At 39.6% G+C, this 19,764-nt stretch overlaps 1 protein-coding gene across 3 annotated transcripts in view; it reads left to right on the forward strand.

The window, feature by feature from the left end:
- Positions 1-19,764, forward strand: part of Shld2 (shieldin complex subunit 2) — a 62,843-nt gene that overhangs the window by 4,668 nt on the left and 38,411 nt on the right. For 2 of the 3 annotated variants that reach the window (XM_070020774.1, XM_070020777.1), the window contains exons 3-4: positions 14,752-14,840; positions 15,015-15,164. The exons of the other annotated variant lie outside the window; for it this stretch is intronic. The gene's annotated coding sequence lies outside the window, so the exon portion shown is untranslated. The remainder of the gene's footprint in view (positions 1-14,751; positions 14,841-15,014; positions 15,165-19,764) is intronic. 3 annotated transcript variants of the gene reach the window in all.

Here is a 19,764-nt window from a genome sequence, read left to right on the forward strand (position 1 = left end):
ATTCTAGCTACTCAGGAGGCTGGGAGTTCAAAGCTCTGGCAGGAAAGTTTATAAGACTCTTATCTCCAATTAACCACTGGAAAACGGGAAGTGTGTTGTGGTTCAAAATGGTAGAGTACTAGCCTGAGCAAAAAGAGCTCCAAGTCAGAGCCCAGACCCTCAGTTCAAGCCCCATGCTTGACAAAAACAATGTCAACAAAACCTCTTCCTTTCCTCCCTCCTTTGCCCCCTTCATCTTCGCCCTCCCTCCCAAAACTGGGACTTGAACTCAGGGATTTGAGCTCTTCCTTAACCTTTTCTGATAAGGCTTGTGCTCTAGCACTTGTACCACACCTCCAATTCTGGCTTTTTGATGGTTAATTGGAGATGAGGATCTTGGATTTGTCTGCTGGGGCTGGTTTTAATAGCCAATTTGGATGTCAGCCTCCTGAGTTGCTAAGATTACAGGTATGAGCCACCAGGGCCCTGGTTGTTTTTTTTCTTTTCTTTTTCTTTTTTCTTTTTTTGATCATGAGGCTTGAACTCAGGACCTGGGTGATGTCCCTGATCTTTTTCACTCAAGGCTAACAGTGTACCACTTTGACTCACAGGTCCACTTCTGGTTTTTCTGGTGGTTAACTGTAGGTAAGAGTCTCACAGACTTTCCTGCCCAGCCTACCTTTGAACAGAGATTCTCAGATCTCACTCTCCTAAGTAGTAGGATTACAGGCATAAGCCAACCGTGCCTGACATATATTCCTTTTTTTTTTGGTGGTATACTACCACTGAGCTATCCCCAGCTTTATATACACACATACATACGTATGTATATTTTGATCCATTTGTCATTGGCACATTTGGCTTATTTTAAGTATTAGTATTATGAATAGTCCACTTACAAGCATTTTTGTCCAATTTTTGTGTGGATATATTTTTAGTGTTTATTTGGAAGTGGAATTGCTAGGTGACCCTGTGCTTATCCTTTTGAGAAATGGCCAAATCGTTTTCCATTTTATTTTATTACACCATTTCAGTTTCTACTAGCAGTATAGAGGGTTCCAATTTTTCTACATCCTCATTGTAACTACCTATCAGTCTTTTTTAGTATAGTTTTATTAGTGCATACGTAGTATCATTTGCATCTTGACAGCTAATGATGTTGTTTGAGCATCTTTTCATGTGTTTGAGTTTAAGGCCAGCCTATGCTATATATAATCCCAAGTGCTGGGATTGTAAGTATGTGCCACTTGGCCTCACTATTTTATTATTTTTGGTGCTATTATTAGTGAAGTTGTTCACTCTAAATATATGGGAATACAGGTTTTTTTTTTTTACTGTGTTATGATCTGTTATGCTTCTGCATTATTGAGTTCATTTATAATTAGGTGTGTGTGTGTGTGTGTGTGTGTGTGTGTGTGTGTGTGTGTGTGTGTGTGTGTGTGTGTGTGTGTGTGTGTGTGTGTGTGTGTGTGTGTGTGTGTGTTGCATGTGTTTGCATGTGTTTGCCAGTCCTGGGGCTTGAACTGGGGCCCTCTTTTTGCTCATGGCTAATATTCTGCCACTTGAGCCACAACTCTGCTTCAGGCTTTTTTTAGTTGTTAATTGGAGATAAGACTCTCATGGACCTTCTTGCTTGGGCTGGCTTTGAACCTTGATCTTCAGATCTCAGGCTCCTGTGTAGCTAGGAGGAATATAGGTGTGATTCATGTTGCTCAGCTATAATTAGTTTTTATAGGTATTTCAGAGGATTCTTTAGGAACTCTACATAAGAGCCTAGCAATTTCAAATGGAGATAGTTCTAGTTCTTCCTTCCCAATTTAGTGCTTCCCTTTTCCTCCTCCTGCTCCTCCTCCTGCTCTTCCTCCTCCTCCTTCTCCTTTTTTCCTCCTTCTCTTTCTCCTTCTTCTCCTCCTTCTTCTTCTCTCCTTCTCTCCTTCTCCTTGTCCTTCTTTTCCTTCCCTCCTTCTTCTTCTCCTTCTCCTCCTCCTCCTTTCCTCCTGCCTCCTTCTTCCCTCCCCCCCTCCTTTTTCCCTCCTCTTCCTCCTCCTTCCCTCTTCCTCCTTTTCTATTTTCTGTCTTCTTTCTTCTTCTGTTTTTGGTGCAAGGACTTGGGCTTATATCAAGTACTGGCTGCTATTCCTTAGCTTTTCTGCTCAAGGCTGGCATTCTACCACTTGAGCCATAGCAATACTGACAGCTTTTTAGTGGTTAGTTGGAGAAAAGAGTCACATGGCCTTTTCTGTCTTGGCTGGCTTCAAATTGTGATCCTTAGATCTCAGCCTCCTGAGTAGCTAATATTGTAGGCATGAGCTAGTCCTTCAATTCTTTTTTTTCTTTTTCTTTTTTTGTTTTGGGTCCGGTCGTGGGGCCTGGACTCTGGGCCTGGGTGCTGTCCCTCAGCTCTTCAGCTCAAGGCTAGTACCACCTGAGCCACAGTGCCACTTCTGGCTTTTTTCTTTTTGCTTATGTGGTGCTGAGGAATCGAACCCAGGGCCTCAGGCATGCAAGGCAAGCACTCTACCACTGAGCCACCTTCCCAGCCCCAGTCCTTCAATTCTTAATTCATAATTTTTATTTTGTGTAGATACAATTGACTTAAGGAGTTTGGTTCCCCCCTCATAACACATATACACACAGGAGACATGTTCTCCATAGAAGCCATTTTGTCTTGTTTCCCAGTTACCAAAAATGCCATTTAAGGGCTGGGAAGGTGGCTCAGTGGTAGAGCGCTTGCCTTGCATGCCTGAGGCCCTGGGTTCGATTCCCCAGCACCACATAAGCAAAAAAGAAAAAAAAATCCGGAAGTGGCGCTATGGCTCAAGTGGTAGAGCGCTAGCCTTGAGCTGAAGAGCTGAGGGACAGCGCCCAGGCCCAGAGTTCAGGCCCCACGACCGGACCCCCAAAAATGCCATTTAATAATAGGCAGGATTTAGCAGACAAGGCAGACATTGCCTGTAAGTAATCATTCAATAAAGTTATGAAAGAACAGGTGGCTCAAACTTGTAATCCGTGCTACTTAGGAGTCTGAGATCTGAGGATTGAGATTTGAAATCAGCAAGAATGTATGTGAGACTCTTATCTCCAATTAACTACCAAAAATTTGGAAGTAAAGGAGTGGCTCACAGGTATAATGTCAGCTTTGAGCAAGAAACTGAATTTAAACCACAGTACTGGCATACAAAAAAATGATAAAAGATGTAAAAGTAGATTACTTAGAACATTTCTTTTGAAACATAGTAATCACCATAGTAGTAATAATAATAGCTACAACTTACTGCATTTTACTATACTTCAACAGTCTGGTGCATTTTATTTATTTTATTGGTCTCTTCATCCTCATGTACTGTTGTATAGTATTTCGTTATATAGATGCATCACCATTTTAATCTTATACTTACTAAGCTTGATTTTGGCCAAAAAGCCAAATCATGGTTTGTAAATACAGGGTAGCAGTAACTCAGGCTCAGAACAGCTTAATCAACATAGCTATTTGGCTTCAAAGCAATTAGACTGAGAATTGGACCTTTTTCAGTAATGGTAAATTTGTTATATCATAGGTTGTTTTTCAAGCTTTTGGTCCAGAAGCTTTCAGGAAAATTTTTTCTAACATTTGCTTTTGTGTTTCTAATTGATTTTTTGGGAGGTTTGCAATTTTGACTTTCTTCCCTTGTAGGCAGCATGCTTTTGTAATAAGCAAAACATTTAAAAAAAAAAAAACCACAAAAAGCCAGGCACCAGTGGCTCATGCCTGTAATCCTAGCTACTCAGGAGGCTGAGATCTGAGGATCGCGGTTCAAAACCAGCCCGGGAAGGTAAGTTTGTGAGACTCTTATCTCCAGTAAACCACTAGAAAACCGGAAGTGGTGCTGTGGCTCAAGCGGTAGAGCGCTTGCCTTGAGCTGAAGAGCACAAGGACAGTGCCCAAGCCCAGAGTTCAAGCCCCATGACCAACAAAACAAACAAACAAACAAAAACCCCACAAAAATAAAAGAAGCTATATCAGGGAAACAGATCTGAAGTCTTCACAATTTGTAGTCTTTTTTTTTTCTTGAAAAAATCCTTTTTCCTAATAAATCCCGAGTTAGACATATCTGTTTGGTTTGGTTTTTACTTTGCTGTATTATCCAGCAACATGTAAGAAACAGTGTATTAATTCCTGCCTGAAGACTCTTTCCATGTGTGAAAAAAACATGAAAGCTCATGGAGCCATGTATCCCGCTCAAAGCTTAACTGTACTAATGTTTGATTCTGGTCTCACTCTGTGTTATTCAGTATGTCCCAGTCTCTTTCATTGTTTTAAAATTGAGGTTGATTTTTTTTGTTTTCTTATATGTTCAAAGCATATTTACTAACTCATCATTCAAAGCTATTTATCTTATACAGGGTCTTCTAGACAGGCTAGACTCAAACTCACCATCTTTCTATCTCAGTCTTATAACTTCTAGGATTATTACCTGATGTATTTATCAATCTATGTGAATGACCCTCTATTCCAAGCACTTTAAAAATACACATATATAATTTTATTGTGATTATTAAGGTGTTATACAGAATGATTACGATTTCATGTCAGGTATTGAGTACTTTCTTTTTTTAGACAGTATCATCCCTTCCTTCACTTATCTGTATCCAAGCACTTTTAAAAGGAAAAAAAAAAAAAGCAAAACTTGCTGGGCCTGGAGGCACAGACTTGTAAATGCTAGCATTTGGGAGACTGAAGCAGAATGGTCAGTTTGGGGCCAGCATGAGGAGACCTTGTCTAAAAATCCAAAACAAATCTTTATCCTCTTTATAGTAATCTGTCTTTTAAAATTTTAGATAAACTATAATTTCTGTGTGTGTGTGTGTGTGTGTGTGTGTGTGTGTGTGTGTGTGTGTGTGTGTGTGTGTGCACATGCATGTGTATACTGGTACTGGGGCTTGAACTCAGTGCTCGGCACTGCCTCTGTGTTTTTTAGCTTAAGGTTGGTGCTATACTACTTGAGCTACATCTCCAATTCCAGTTTTTTGCTCATTAATTGAAGCTAAGAGTCTCGTAGACTTTTCTACCTAGGTTGGCTTTAAATTGAAATCCTCAGATCTCAGTTCCTAACTAGGTAGGATTATATGCATGAGTCACTGAGGTGCCCTGCTCAAATATGATTTTAATATGGGGTTTGTGTTTGGATAGTAAGAAAGGGAGTCTGAGTTAACAAATTGTGATACATTTGTTAATTATTTTAAAAGCAGAATAACTGCAAATTATACCAGGGAAGCAAAAACTTACTTTCCCTTGACTGTTATGAAGGAGCTACAAAAAAAAGACTTTGTTACATAAAGCTTGCTTAGAATAATTCAACTTTTTTCTCACTGCAATTAGAGTTTTTAAAAGGCAGGAGAGATATACTCCAGTGATGCAGAAGGGAGTAAGATAAAAACACCGATATTGTTGAGTCAGCACGGATAGTGTTGAGTCAGCTAATTTCACAGTGTTTCACTTCCTGCTCTCCTGGACAATTGTGTGCTAACTGTAATACTTAGGATGCTTTGGTTCTCAGGTAACAATATCCATATAAACCAAGCCATAAACTAAGATAACTGTAACCTATCAAGAAACTTAGAGGCAGAACCTTTCCACTGTTGGTACAAAAGTTCAGGAATACACCAGATATTATCTGATAATCATTGTCATCTATATATTCAGCTAACTAGTGATACTTTTTTTGTAATTGGAAGAGAACTATGGCAGTTCTAGGGGTCACAGACTCTAACAACTAGATACTATAGAGACAAATTTCCTCCTACTTTTACCCCTTTGTTAGCAAAGTGATTGCCGTCCAGCTTCAGCTTGCTGAGGTCTCAGTAGTGAGGCTTGGGTTCCATTCCCATGTCCTGGCTGGGAGGGAGGATAGGGCTTTCTAAAGTACTTTTAGCCTTTGAAGTGGAAGCAGGTTCTGCCATCTGGGAAGAAGGCTGGAGTCATAAGGTAGGCAACCAGCAGTAATAATGCTATTTTATTGTAATAAAATAATTTCCTAGATTACAAGTGAAATTTAATAAGAAGGCATACTTCTTAACTATGTCCTGCAAATTGTGATGCTGTAGTTTGATTTTCCCTACATGGAGAAATCTGCCTTAAATTGTAATTATCTTCAGGATTTTAAGTAATGATGGCAATTGTAGGATTATGCCTTTGTAAATTACTATTTATAAAACTATTGCTTATAAACTGTTTTAAACATTGACAGTTTATAAAGCAATGTTGTGGTGTTACTCTGTTGCTAGAAAGGAGGACAGATCAGAAACACCCCCTCAACTTGTTGGAATGCCAGTGAAACACCAAGGGCTAAAATGACCTCATAGACTTTCTGACAAAGTTGCCATCAACTATTGGCTGTCTTGCACATAGAAGTTAATAGAAGAAGGCTAACCTGGTGCTTAGGTTGAAGTTAGGATTCTTGCCTTTTATTATCCTAACAGTAGAAATGATAGATTCATTGGATTCTCTAGATTATAGTAATATAGTGTCATAAACATAATTTGAGGTGAGACTACTTTAAAAATAGGTAAGGTACCTTATACATGGTTACTATCTTCTATATTTTCTCCATTAAGAATATGAAATCTTCACAATTACATCCTTGGAGGGTCTTTGAAAATCAACGAAACACAGAGACTGCACCTTGGTTCTAGATATTGCTCTGTGCTGGCCATCCACAATGTAAGTTCAACAAGCTCTTCCAAATTAAGCCTAAATGAAACAAAACAAAACCATGAAGTGAACATATAAATGTCCACATGTCACTGGAAAAATACTGGCTTAGAGACAGAAGAAGCAGGGAACTAGAGGCTTGGGTAAAGTGAAATAGCTTTTAGTGAAAAATCCAAGCTGCCCTAGCTAAAAGAAAAAAAGAAAAGAAGCCAGACTCTTCAAGCCTAAGCAGTTTGTAATTATAATGACAAGCTCAAGTTATAGCAAGTGTTTACCTTTACTTTTATGAATATTTTCTAGGTGTTTTATTAATTATATAGTCCAAAGGAAATTATTTTGAATAACATTATTGGGCATATTCTTCTAAGTTGGCTCTAATGAGCTCCAGACTTGGATTGTCCTTCAAAGTTTCATATTCTTTTCTGTTTCTTCTTTTGATGGGACACACAAAAAAACTGAAACCAAAAAACAGTCTCAAATGGCTTTAATTTTCAAAAGTTTAAGTGGAATGAACCAAAGATTCAAATGCCGAGAAATTCCATTTTCTGGGCTCTTAGATTTCACGTAATACATTAAAAAGAATATGAGACTAACAGAGGACTCACACATCCATAATAACTGAATTTTTGGCTATACATTTTCCTCCCTGACATAGCTCCTTCATTAAAAACTGAGATGCACCATAGGCAAGATGGCAAGAGACACAATTTCATTGCTAATCCTGTGTGTGTATACTGGTACTGAAATTTGAGCTCAGGGCCTTGAGCTCTTGCTTAGCTTTTTCTTTTTTCATTTCTTAAAATTGTTATTATAAAGGTGATGTACAGAAGGGTTATAGTTACATAAACCAGGTAAAGAGTATTTGCATATATATATATGTATATATATATATTTTTTGGTTGCTCATGGGGCTTGAACTCTGGGCTTGGGCACTGTCCCTGCACTCTTCAGCTCAAGGCGAGTGCTCTACCGCTTGAGCCACCGTGCCACTTCCCGTTTTCTAGTGGGTTTTTATTGGAGATAAGAGTCTCACGGACATTCTTGCCAGGGCTGGTTTTGAACTGTGATCCTCAGATCTCAGCCTCCTGAGTAGCTAGGATTACAGGGTGAGGCACTAGCATCCAGAAAGAGTATATTTTTTCACAATGTCACCCTGCTTGGCTTTTGCACTCAGGGCTGGCACTCTACCACTTGAGCTACAGCTCTACTTTCAGCTTTTTGCTGGTTAATTGGAGATAAGAGTCTCAAGGAATTTTCTGCCTGGGCAGGCTTCTAACTGCAACCTTCAGATCTCAGCCTTCTGAGTGGCTAAGATTACAGGGATGAGCCACTAGCTCCTGGTTGCTAACCTATTTCCCAATCTTCATCACTACTGTCTCCTGTTTTCATACAGTCACTGCTATTTCTCACTGAGGAATTTTGAAGTTTTTCTAATTTTTCTCTGTAATCATCAGCCTAAAGCAGTATACACCGATGACTTAGTATTTGAAAAGTGCTTCAAGGGTCATGAAAAGCATGCTGATTTATTTACACTGATTATTTACTAATAAGTGAAAAACAGTAACAAAGAAAGTTTTTCACCTTTCTTTTTTTTTGGGGGGGGGGGTCCGGTTGTGGGGCCTGAACTCTGGGCCTGGGCACTGTCCCTCAGCTCTTCAGTCAAGGCTAGCGCTCTACCACTTGAGCCATAGTGCCACTTCCGGCTTTTTTCTTATGTGGTGCTGAGGAATCGAACCCAGGGCCTCATGCATGCAAGGCAAGCACTCTACCACTGAACCACCTTCCCAGCCCCTTTCTTTTTTTCTTTTGGTAGTACTGGAGTTTGAAATCAGAGCCTCATGCTTACTTGGCTGGCACTCTGTTGTATGAGCCACACCTCTAGTCCTGCCTTTTGCCATATATATATATATATATATATATATATATATAGATAGATAGATAGATAGATAGATAGATAGATAGATAGATAGATAGATAGATAGATATACTTTCAGTCATTGATTTTCTTATTTATAGTTGTTTTATTTGTATAGATTGCTTTGACGTATCTCTGGAAACTCTTATAGAAGAGTTGCAAAGTTAACCACAGAGTTCTCATAAACTTCAATTTTTCCTTAGCAATAACATCTTACACTGTGATGTTAGGCATTAGACTAAGATATTACCATTGGTATAGCTATAGACTTCTTTTCCCCCTAGTACTAGGGCTTGAACTCAAGGCCTCAAGCTCTTGCTTAGCTCTTTTTGGCTCAAGGCTAGAGCTGTACCACTTGAGCCACACCTCCACTTCTGTGTGTGTGTGTGTGTGTGTGTGTGTGTGTGTGTGTGTGTGTGTGTGTGTGTGTGTGTGTGTGTGTGTGTGTGTGTTATTTTGGCTGGTTAATTGGAGATAATTGGAGCCTTGAATTGGTCTACCTAGGCTAGCTTTGAAATCTTAGTCTTCAGATTTTAAGATTACAGGCATGAGCCACTATTGTTCAGCTGCTATAGCCATTTTAGAGGCTCATTTGTGGTGTTGATCAACATGCTTTCTGCTGAAGTACCTGGAGCTGGACTACTGATAATAGTTATAGTTACTGCTGTGTTCTTAGTCCTTTTAGGTCATCATGTTTGGTACCCTGTGATCTTACTCCTTTGTTCTCAAGCTATAGATGACTGCCTTTTAGACAGGTGCCCAGATGTGTTCAGTGTAAATGCTGGCCAGAAACCCATGGCATGACTTTGTCTGAAAATGGCTTTCCAGTTTTAGTTTAGTTTTTAATCTGATATGTCCTTATAACATCAACACCCTTGATTCACATCTGGTTTTCTGTTAGCTAAATGGAGATAAGAGTCTCACAGACTTTTCTGCCTGGGCTGTCTTTGAACTGTGAACCTCAGATGTTAGTCTCCCAACTAGCTAGGATTACAGGAGTAGGACACCAGTGCCTTTATGCCTATAACAATCTTTTATACTTCTCTGTCCCTACAGATATATTAGGAGGTTTTTCCTCTCTCTTCTTCACTATGAGACTTACCTCCTGATAGGACAGGAGGTAAGATCTGAACTTGCATCTAATCTGTTGTCTAGTTCTTTCACTGAACTGTTCTGTGTTTCCATATTCTCAGTGGTTATGGGAGAAGTACACTTGTCAACACCTGCTCTTCTAGCTGTAGTTTACATGGCAAACTTTGCCATCAAAGTTTTCTTCCTTTGGTTAATGATTTTTAAAGCTATAGTTTTACAGTGTGAAAGGCTGTCATTTATGCCTTTAGATTTCAAGAATTTGATTTTAATACATCAAAAGAGAAACTATAAAACTCTTAGAAGATAGCTGAATATGATGGCCTGTGCCTGTAATCTCAGCACCCTAAAGGCAGAGACAGATGGATCATGAGTCCAGGCCAGCCTGGGTTAACACAGTAAAACCCTGTTTTTAAAAACAAATAAACACAAAACAAAACCCAACCCTCCCCCCCAAAAAAAAGTTTAAGAAGAAAATGTAGATGTAAATCTTCATGACCTGGGTTTTCAATATGATCCCAGAAGTTCAGGCAGTTAAGGAAAAAAATAAATCGCAGCTTATCAACATTAAAACTTCTGTGCTTCACAAGAAAAGAAAAAGACAACCATGGAATGGGAGAAAACAGTTAAAGAATGTGTATTTGATTATAGTCTAGTATCTAGAACATGTAAAGAGCTTTCTCACCTTGATAATAAAAAACAACTTAGTCAATTAAAGGATGGTTAAAGGATTTGAGTAGACATTTGTTCTAAGAAGATTTACAAATGGCCAATTAAATTGGGTACTGGGTATTCATGCCGGTAATTCTAGCTATTCTAGAGGCTAACACCTAGAAGATTTGGTTTGAAATTAGCCTGGGCAGACTACATACATAATGCTGGGCTGGAGGCATGCATGGTTCAAATCTTAGAGTAGTACTGGCAAAAAACAAAAACAACAACAAAAAACCTGAAAATAACTCTCTCCCCTCCAAATCCCACAGATGGCCAAATAAACGTGTGAAAAAATGCTTAATGTCGCTATGCTCTAAGGAAATGTAAATAAAAATGAAATCGAAGTTAATATTTGCTTCTGTTATATGTACAAAGGATAGCATATTCAGTTACCATTCATCTCTGTTCGTTCACTCATTCATTCATTCTGGACAGTCTTGCTGTGGAGCCCAGGTTGGTCTTGAACACATATCCTTTTGCCTTCAACCTCCCAAGTGCTGGGATTACAGGTTCTATGTTTATTGAAGGATCTGTAACTGTGTTATGTTTATTTTATTCTTCTCTGTTATCAAGTTCTTTCAGCAAATGCTTGTTAAATCAGGTCTGGGAGATTTTAAGGAAAGTCATAGTCAGCATTGTCAAATGTAGCAACAGTTCAGCTAACTATGAGGACAGAGAAGTATCCCTTGATTGTGCCAGAAAGTGGCTGGTCGGTCATCTTCTCTGGCATATCCATAGTAGAGATAAATGCTGTGGTGTTAACATGGCTAGATTGGTGAGACAGTGGAGACATCAAGTGCAGACATTCCTTTAAAAGAATCCTTTACTATGGTAAGATGTGGGAGAGACGTCAGCTTAAAGAGCTCAGGATATTTCTTTGCTAAGGGGAACAATCAATAGAAAGGCAGAAGTTGGGGATGTATGAAGAAGGTGTGTGTAATTGATTAGACTTGTCCTTGGATTAGCAGGAATGGAGTAAGATGCTGGGTTCCAGGAGGGATTAACAATACACTTTCTTTTGCTGTTCATGGGGCTTGAACTCAGAATGTTGGTGAGGTCTCTGAGCTTTTTTGTTCAAGGCTATTGCTCTACCCTATGAGCCACAGCTCCGCTTCCAGCTTTTTGGTTGCTAATTAGGGATAAGAGTCTCACAGACTTTCCTGCTTGGGTACTGGCTTGAAACCAGGATCCTCAAATCTCAGCCTCCTGAGTAGCTAGGGTGATAGACATGAACCACCATTGCTCGGCTCACCTCAGCCCTTTTGATAATATTTTAGAAAGTGAAGTAGGATAATATCAGCTGAGATCATTGGGGAAAGAGGGTGATAGTAGCAGGGAAGAAAAGAAGAAAAATGGGACTTGTATACAAGAAAGTCATTGGAGGAAGTGAAGAGATAAACTGAATAAGAAAGAATAGTGCATTTTTCTCTATTCTGGTATATGCAGTTATATTAATGATTTTTTTCTCCCTTTGCTCAGAGCTCAACAGCCTGAGTATTTGAACAGAAAGTTAAGCAACTGGAATTGTCTTGTTCTGTTTTTTAAAAATTTCTACTTTCATTCAGTGTGTATGTGTGTGTATGTATGTGTATGCTTGAACATAGTACCTGGGGTATTGCCCCTGAGCTTTTTTTGCTCAAGGCTAATTGCTCTATCACTTGAGCTATAGGTCAACTTCTGTCTTTTTTGGTGGTTAATTGGAGATAAGAGTCTCATGGATTTTCCTACCTGGGCTGGCTTTGAACTTTGATCTTCAGTCTTTTGAGTAGCTAGGATTGCAGGCATGAGCCATCAGTCCCTGTGTTCATTCACTTTTTTGTGTACTGGTACTGAGGGGCTTGGACTCTGGGCCTTTATGTAATCCCTTAGTTTTTTTTTAAATCAAAGATAGCACTCTACCACTTGAGCCACACAGCTCCACTTCTGGCAGTCTCTGATTTGTCTGCCTGGGATGGCTTTGAACTGTCATCCTTAGATATCAGACTCTTGAGTAGCTGGGATAACAGGCATGAGCCACTGGCACCTGGCTTTATTTTTTTGTTTTTTAATCATTTTAAAGTGGCTATACAAAAGGGCTTTAATTTGCCATGTCTGAATTTTAAGTGCTAGTGTGACATGTTTTCAAGGTGAGAGATTTCATTGGTGAGGGTACTTAAGGTGATGAGGTCATAGAGATGAGACTGAATAGGGATGCAGTGATACCACTAGACTGCTGCTGGGAGAGGAAGGAGTTGGGATGGAGACTGGATGGTGGAATTGCAGAACTGGAGAAGCCGTTGCCAGGAGATGGAATCTAGGATCTAGCTATTGAGAGCAAAGTGAAGTTTACTGGCGTGGAGGTGGTCCAGGCTTTTATATGAGAAAGTCAGCTGTCAGAATGGTGGCTGAGCAGGGAGCAGGAAGATTCTGAGCCAGGTTGCAAAGCATTTAGTGCATATAGAAGGATGAGGAGTGAGTAGAGGACAAAAATAATGAGAGGGCTAAGGACAGATAACATAAACCCCGAAACAGGTACTTTTATGTGAGGGTGACAGAGTAGTCATGGACCAAGAGTGACTTTTGTGGTCTGTGTTTGTTGGGTGAGAGAAAGTAGTTTACAATCAGATTTTAGCTAAGACTTGCAGAGTATTAGTGGAGTTGGTTCAGGACTTAAAGGTGTTGTTTACAGAGGAACAGTGGAAAATGTGTCAGAGATGTAGCAGTTAAAGGCTACTTGAAGGGAAAGAGGATTCACAGGGCAGGACTGAGATGAGTGTGTAACAGAGAAGCAGAATTTAATTTTGCATGAAAGCCAGTACAGGTGGCTAGCATCACAGCTCTAATCCTACTAGGAGGTTGAGATCTGAGATCCAGCCCAGGCAGGAAACTCCATGAGACTCTTATCTCCAATTAATCACAGAAGTGGTGCTGTGGCTCAAGTGTGAGAGTGTTAGACATGAGTATAAGGAGCTCAGGGACAGTGCCTAGGCCCAGAGTTCAAGCCCCAGGACCGGCCAAAAACATTTAAAAAAATGTTTGCATGATGGTAAACAACAATGAAAAACTTGCGAGTCTAGGCTAATGTGAAAGTTTCTATTAGTTTTTCAGGAAAATGTGTACATGCCGATAGACTGAAATCCTAGCTTATGCACAAAGCCTTGAGTGACAAACTAAGTTCAGGCCCTCGTATGAGCACATACACACACACAAAGAATAAAATGGATTTTCTGTTGAAGGCTGGCTTTTTATCACTCTACTTCTAGCTCTTTGTTGGTTAATTAGAGATAAGAGTCTCATGGACTATCCTGCCTGGGCTGGTGCTGGCTTTGAGCTTCAGTCCTCAGATCTCAGCCTTCTGAGCAGCTAGAATTACAAGTATGAGCCAATAGGGGCCACTTGCTGTTTTGTTCCTTAGCAGAGTTCATCTCTGGGTGAGGAGGGCCTGGATGAAAGCCACTGATGCTCATTTGATAGCTTGCTTTTGGCAATCTTGTTTGGGTAGAAAAAACCTTGAATCTGAAGTAGGATGAGAAAACATTGAGTCTTTGGGTTATTCTTGGCAGGTTGAGAGGAAATATAAAAAGTTGAATCCCATTAGGAGTAGCAGGATGAGTGAGCCTTTGCTCTTCTTCTTGACTAGCTACATGTCCTTAAAACAGTTACTTCATTTCTCAGAACTTCTATTTCTTCCTCGGATAGATAAAAATTACATCTTACAAGATAAGGACATATGTGTATTGTGTGGCATATCAAGGGCTTTCAGTTAATGATCTTTTTTTTCTTAAGGAAATGGTCTCTATATACCATGAATGAGTGAATGAATTATGAAGTTGCTGGAAAGGAAGGGAAATACCTTTTTACGCTGGCATCAGCTACATTGCTGACAAAGTGATACAGTCATGATACAGGTTGGATGGGAGTTAGAACCAGTTTCCTTCCGGCTTCCAACTGACATAATAAGCAAAACCTGACTGGGTAAACATAGGCCTATTTATTAGCTCACTTATTATTAATGTTAAACTAGCTTTGGTGCTGACTTCTATTCTTTTGGAAATTTCACTGTTGTCACTTGAAAGTTGACACACCTTCAAAAGCTTCACAAAACGCTCACTATCTCTAATCATCCTCCCAAAGGCCTGAAGTGTCTTTTCTAAAGTGGCCTTATCTTACATGTGTTCACAATCATTGCCTGGAAGATGGATGGACTGGAAACCAACAGATGCTCACTTGGGTTTTGCAGGTGTCAGCATTAGGGTTTATAGATACAATTTAACATTTATAACCTAAGCAAGGACAATCATTCCAAACAAAGCTAGTTAAGAAAGAAAATCCACAGGGAGTTTTCAGTTTCACAACTTACTCTGAATTTATTTTTTTTTAAAAGGGTCAAGGAATGAATCCAGTCCTGTAATCTCAGCATTTTGGGAGGGGAGACAGGAGGATCATGAGTTCAGCATCAGCTGGGACCACATGGTGAGTTTGAAGTCAGTCTGGGACACAGATCAAGACCTTGCCTCAAAACATTTTCATGGAAATGTTGCCTAAGCAATACACTGAAACCGTGCTTGAACAAAACAGCTCAGGGACATAGTAGGTACTTAGTAAATGTTGTGCATTTATTCATTTATTTATTTATTTTGGTGCCAGCACCCAGGCTTGAACTCAGGGACTGGACATTGCTATTCTCCAGTTCTACAATTTGTCTTCGCCTCAGAAGGACATTCCTTATCCTCTAAACTCGCATCTATTTCTGCCGTCTTCAGCTCCTCTGGTGGTTTGCTGCACTGAATGTTTCATGTAAGTGGAATTCTACAAATGTTACCTTGTGTCTGGCTTCTTTCTTTTAGCATTAGATTTTCATTTAGCATAATGTTTTCACTTAGCATAATTTTTTCAAGGGCACAGATCAAAACTCCATTCCTTTTTATAGCTGATAATAATCCATTATGAGCACATAGCACATATATTTTGCTTACCGGTTCATGGACATTTAAATTATTTCTGCTTTTTGAGTATTATGAAGAAAGTACTGTTATGAGCCCTTGTAACACCTGTTTGTTGGGACATGTGTTTTCAGTACTCTTTGGTATTTTACCTAGGTTGGAATTACTGAAGTCATATGGTTAAACAGGTTTTTGTTGTTGTTGTTGTTATTGTTTATTTTTCTTCTCTTTTATGGTAGTACTGAGGTTTGAACTCAGGGCCTTGCCCTTGCTAGGCTGGTGCAATACCACTGAGCCATTCATTCATCCCTGGTTTTTGCTGGTTATTTTTAGGATAGGTATTGCTTCCTGCCCTGGCATTCACCTGAGCTATGATCCATCTATTTTTAGCTTCCTGTTGTTGCTGGGATTACAGGTGTGCACTACTATGACCAGTTTCCCCTATGTGGAGATGGAGTCTCAAGAACTTTTCTGCCTAGGCTGGATCCAAATAATGATCCTCCTGTTCTCAGATTCCCAAGTAGCTAGGATTGACAGGCAGGAGCCATATGGGCTGCTGATCCTACTGCTGCTGCTCCTGCTTCCTGCTTCCTCTTCCTCCTCCTTTTTCTTTTGATTAGGGTCTTGCTATGTTAGCCCAATACTCCTTCCTTGCCTCCCAAATGCTAGTGTTACAGACATGACAGGCTGTTTTTAACTTTTTGAGGAACTGTCACAACTGTCAAAGAAGCTACATTTTGTTGTAGTTTTCTTTTGTGGTGCTGGAGATTAAACCCAGGACATTACCCATGCAAGGCAAATGCATTATCACTTAGCTACACCCACAGCCCTGTTCTGTAGTTTTTGATGTTCTCACACTTGAATAAATGACACAACTCTATTAAAATGCTGGCCTGAGGCCATTCATTCTCAACACAGCCCTTCTGGCAAGCCAGATGGAGGGTAAGAAACCTTAATTTGCCTCATTTGCTTCTCAGAATGAAAACATTCCAATATAAACCTACACTTGGGGATAGTGCCAGGATTTTCAGGCAGTTACTCTACCCACTTTCTTCTAAAAGTTACCAATGTACTTGGAATTGAGGGCATTTACTATTATATGGAGACAGTTGTCCTAAAGTGACATGTTACAGTTCCCATTTTTCTTTAGTGAACTTCGTATTTGGTTACATAGTATACTAAAACAGGAACTTGAGTATTGTTTTTTCTACAAAAAAATATACTGACTCAAAATTTAGATTTGTAGTTCGTTAGGGAAGCATACTCTTTTTTTTCTTTCTTTTTTCTTGTTGGTTGTGGGGCTTGAACTCTGGGCTTGGGGCTTGAACTCTGGGCTTGGGCACTGCTCCTGTGCTCTTCAGCTCAAGGCTAGCACTCCACCACTTGAACCACAGTGCCACTTCTAGTTTTCTGGTGGTTGATTGAAGATAAGAGTCTCATGGGGGCTGGGAAGGTGGCTCAGTGGTAGAGCGCTTGCCTTGCATGCCTGAGGCTCTGTGTTCGATTCCTCAGCACCACATAAGCAAAAAGAAAAAAGCTGGAATGGTGCTGTGGCTCAAGTGGTAGAGTGCTAGCCTTGAACTGAAGAGCTGAGGGACAGCACCCAGGCCTAGAGTTCAGGCCCCATGACCGAACCCAAAAAAGTAAAGAGTCTCATAGATGTTCCTGCCCGAGCTGGCTTTGAACTGCAATCATCAGATCTCAGCCTCCTGAGTAGCTAGGATTACTGCATGAGCCACTGGTGCCCAGCTTGGGAAGCATACTCTTAATCATGTGAATCATGGATTTGAAAAATGTATTAAAGGCAAATGAATGAAAAGTATTCTGCGTGATGTCTTAGATGTTTGAATGTTATCATGAATAAAATTATATGAAATTTAAAGGCTCTGGGATAGATTTGATTGTAATTAAATTTTACTAGATGTAAAATAATATTCAAAAATCATAAAAATATTACTTAAAGATCTGATTTTCTTTTGGTGGAAGAAAAAAAAAAACTCCACACACTGTCAATGGGAATGTAAAGTTGTGCAACCATTATGGAAATCAGTATGGTGTTACCGCACAAAGTAGAATTACCTTATGACCCTACCATAACACTCTTGGGCATAATCCAAAGGAGAGTAATTAACTATACCAGAGAGTTACCTGCATACCCTCATTTAACTCTTCACAATTGCCAAACTATGAAATCAGCCATTGTGCTCAACAACTGTTGAATGGATAAAGAAACATGATGTGCATATGTATATATACACATCATTGAGTATTGCTCAGCCATAAAAATACAGCTACTATATTTATATTTATTATATTTATATTTATTTTATAATATTTTAATATATTTTTATTACTGGAGATCATCATGCAAGGGAGATAAGCAATGCTTAAAAAGCCAAATATCACATTTTTGCTAATTTATGGAATCTAGCTCTAAAGGAGATCCTGTCTGCCTGTCTGCTCTGTCTCTGTCTCTCTATCTAAAACATGACTATAAAGTGTAGGTCTGGGTAATAAAGGGAAAAGAAGAGAAAGAATGATGGAGGATGAATAATAATGACATTATTCATTGTGTCTATGTATGGAAATGGCATAAAGAAACTAACTGAAAATTGTTGAAAATAGGGGATTAGGGGAATGAGAAAAGATTACCAGATGAAGTAAATCAGATTCAAATAAAGCATGCACATATGAAATATCATGGTGAAAACCCTTTGTACAATTAATACATACTGAAAAAAAATGAGGGGAAAAACGAGCAAGTCAGGCACAGGTAGCTCAGCCTATAATCCTAGCTGCTCAGGAGGTTGATCTGAAGAGTGCGATTCTAAGACAGCCTAGGCAGGAATGTTTCTTAGCTCCAATTAACCACCAGCAATCCAGAAGTGGCACTGTGGCTCAAAGTGGTAGAGCACTAGCTTTGAGCACAAACGTTCAAGGATAGTACCTAGGCCCTGAGTTCAGGCCCCATGACTGACTTCCCACCCCCAAATGAGCAAAGTAAACAGGCTCTGCTGAGGAGTGGACACAAGCCAAAAGTGAATTGGCCAACAAAGAGAATGAATGAAGGTGAATGTGGTGGAAAGTACTTTATATGTATGCATGTAAGTAATATAGGAAAGTCTGTTAACAAGGACATATCAGGGAGAGTGATGGAGGTATAAGTTTGATCAGGGTACATTGTGTACATGTCTAGAAATGTCCCAGTGAAACCCCATTGTAAAGGAATACATGCTAATATATGTTGGGTGGGGAGGGGCGGTCCTGGAGCTTAAATTCAGGGCTTGAGCTCTGTCCCTTAGTTTTTTTTGGCTCATGGCTGGTGCTCTATCACTTGAGCCACAGCTCTACTTTTGGCCTTTTGTTGGTTAATTGGAGATAAGTCTCAGAGACTTTCCTGCCCCAAATCTTGATCCTCAGATCTCAGCCTCTTGAGTAGCTACAATTACGGGCATGAGATACTGGTGCCTGACAGGGACTTAAAAAAAAAAATCTCTCTCCCTCTATTTTCCCTAAGTGCTGGTATTACAGGCATGTCCTACTATACTAAGAGAATTTTAATCCTTTTTGTCTACAAAAAGGATTTGAAATCTACAGTCCCATGTTCACTAAGCAAACACTCTGCCTCTTAAACTATTCTGCTAGTCACTTTTTGTTTGCATTGGTTAATTTCAATATAGGGTCTCAATTTATGTGTAGGCCAACTTGAACTGTGCTCTTTCTATTTGTTCTTCAGTTTGGCCTTGAGGTGTGTGTGTGTGTGTGTGTGTGTGTGTGTGTGTGTGTGTGTGTGTGTGTGTGTGTGTGTGTGTGTGTGTGTGTGTGTGTGATCACACTCAGTCCTTGATTGTGTGTGTGTGTGTGTGTGTGTGTGTGTGTGTGTGTGTGTGTGATCACACTCAGTCCTTGATTGAGATTGGTTCTCTCACACTTTAATATCTGGGCTGGGCTGGCTTTCCATTTCCTAATTAACTAGGGCTATAGGCATGGGCCACTATGCCTGGTGACTTTTACATTTTTGAGGATTGAATTCAGGGCCTTTTGTTTATTTGGAAGACTTTGTTTTAGATTTTTTTTTTCTTCTTCAAGTTTTATGAAGACCAGTATCATTATGAACATTGAATAGGTTGTAGACTAAATTTTGTAGTTTTCTCTTAAAATCTTCAGTGATTTTTCATCATTTTGGTGCTTAAAATTTTTGTTATTATTATTGTTGACTTTGTGTTGTATAGCTCTTTACTTCACTTTGGGAATGTGGAAATACAGATAGTTGCATGCAAGTTAGAAAAATACTGGATTTTATCCAGGATTTGTATCTGAATAGAGTCTTTTGCATGTGTGTGTGTATGTGTGTGTGTTTGTGTGTGTGTCTGTCTTTCTGTCTGTCTGCTTTTGTGCCAGTACTGGGACTTGGATTGAGAGCCTCATACTCTCATCACTCCCTTTTGTTCAAG

The sequence above is a fragment of the Dipodomys merriami genome, unplaced genomic scaffold (assembly GCF_024711535.1).
Source record: "Dipodomys merriami isolate MVZ:Mamm:240054 unplaced genomic scaffold, mDipMer1.0.p SCAF_14, whole genome shotgun sequence".
Taxonomy (NCBI): Eukaryota; Metazoa; Chordata; class Mammalia; order Rodentia; family Heteromyidae; genus Dipodomys; species Dipodomys merriami.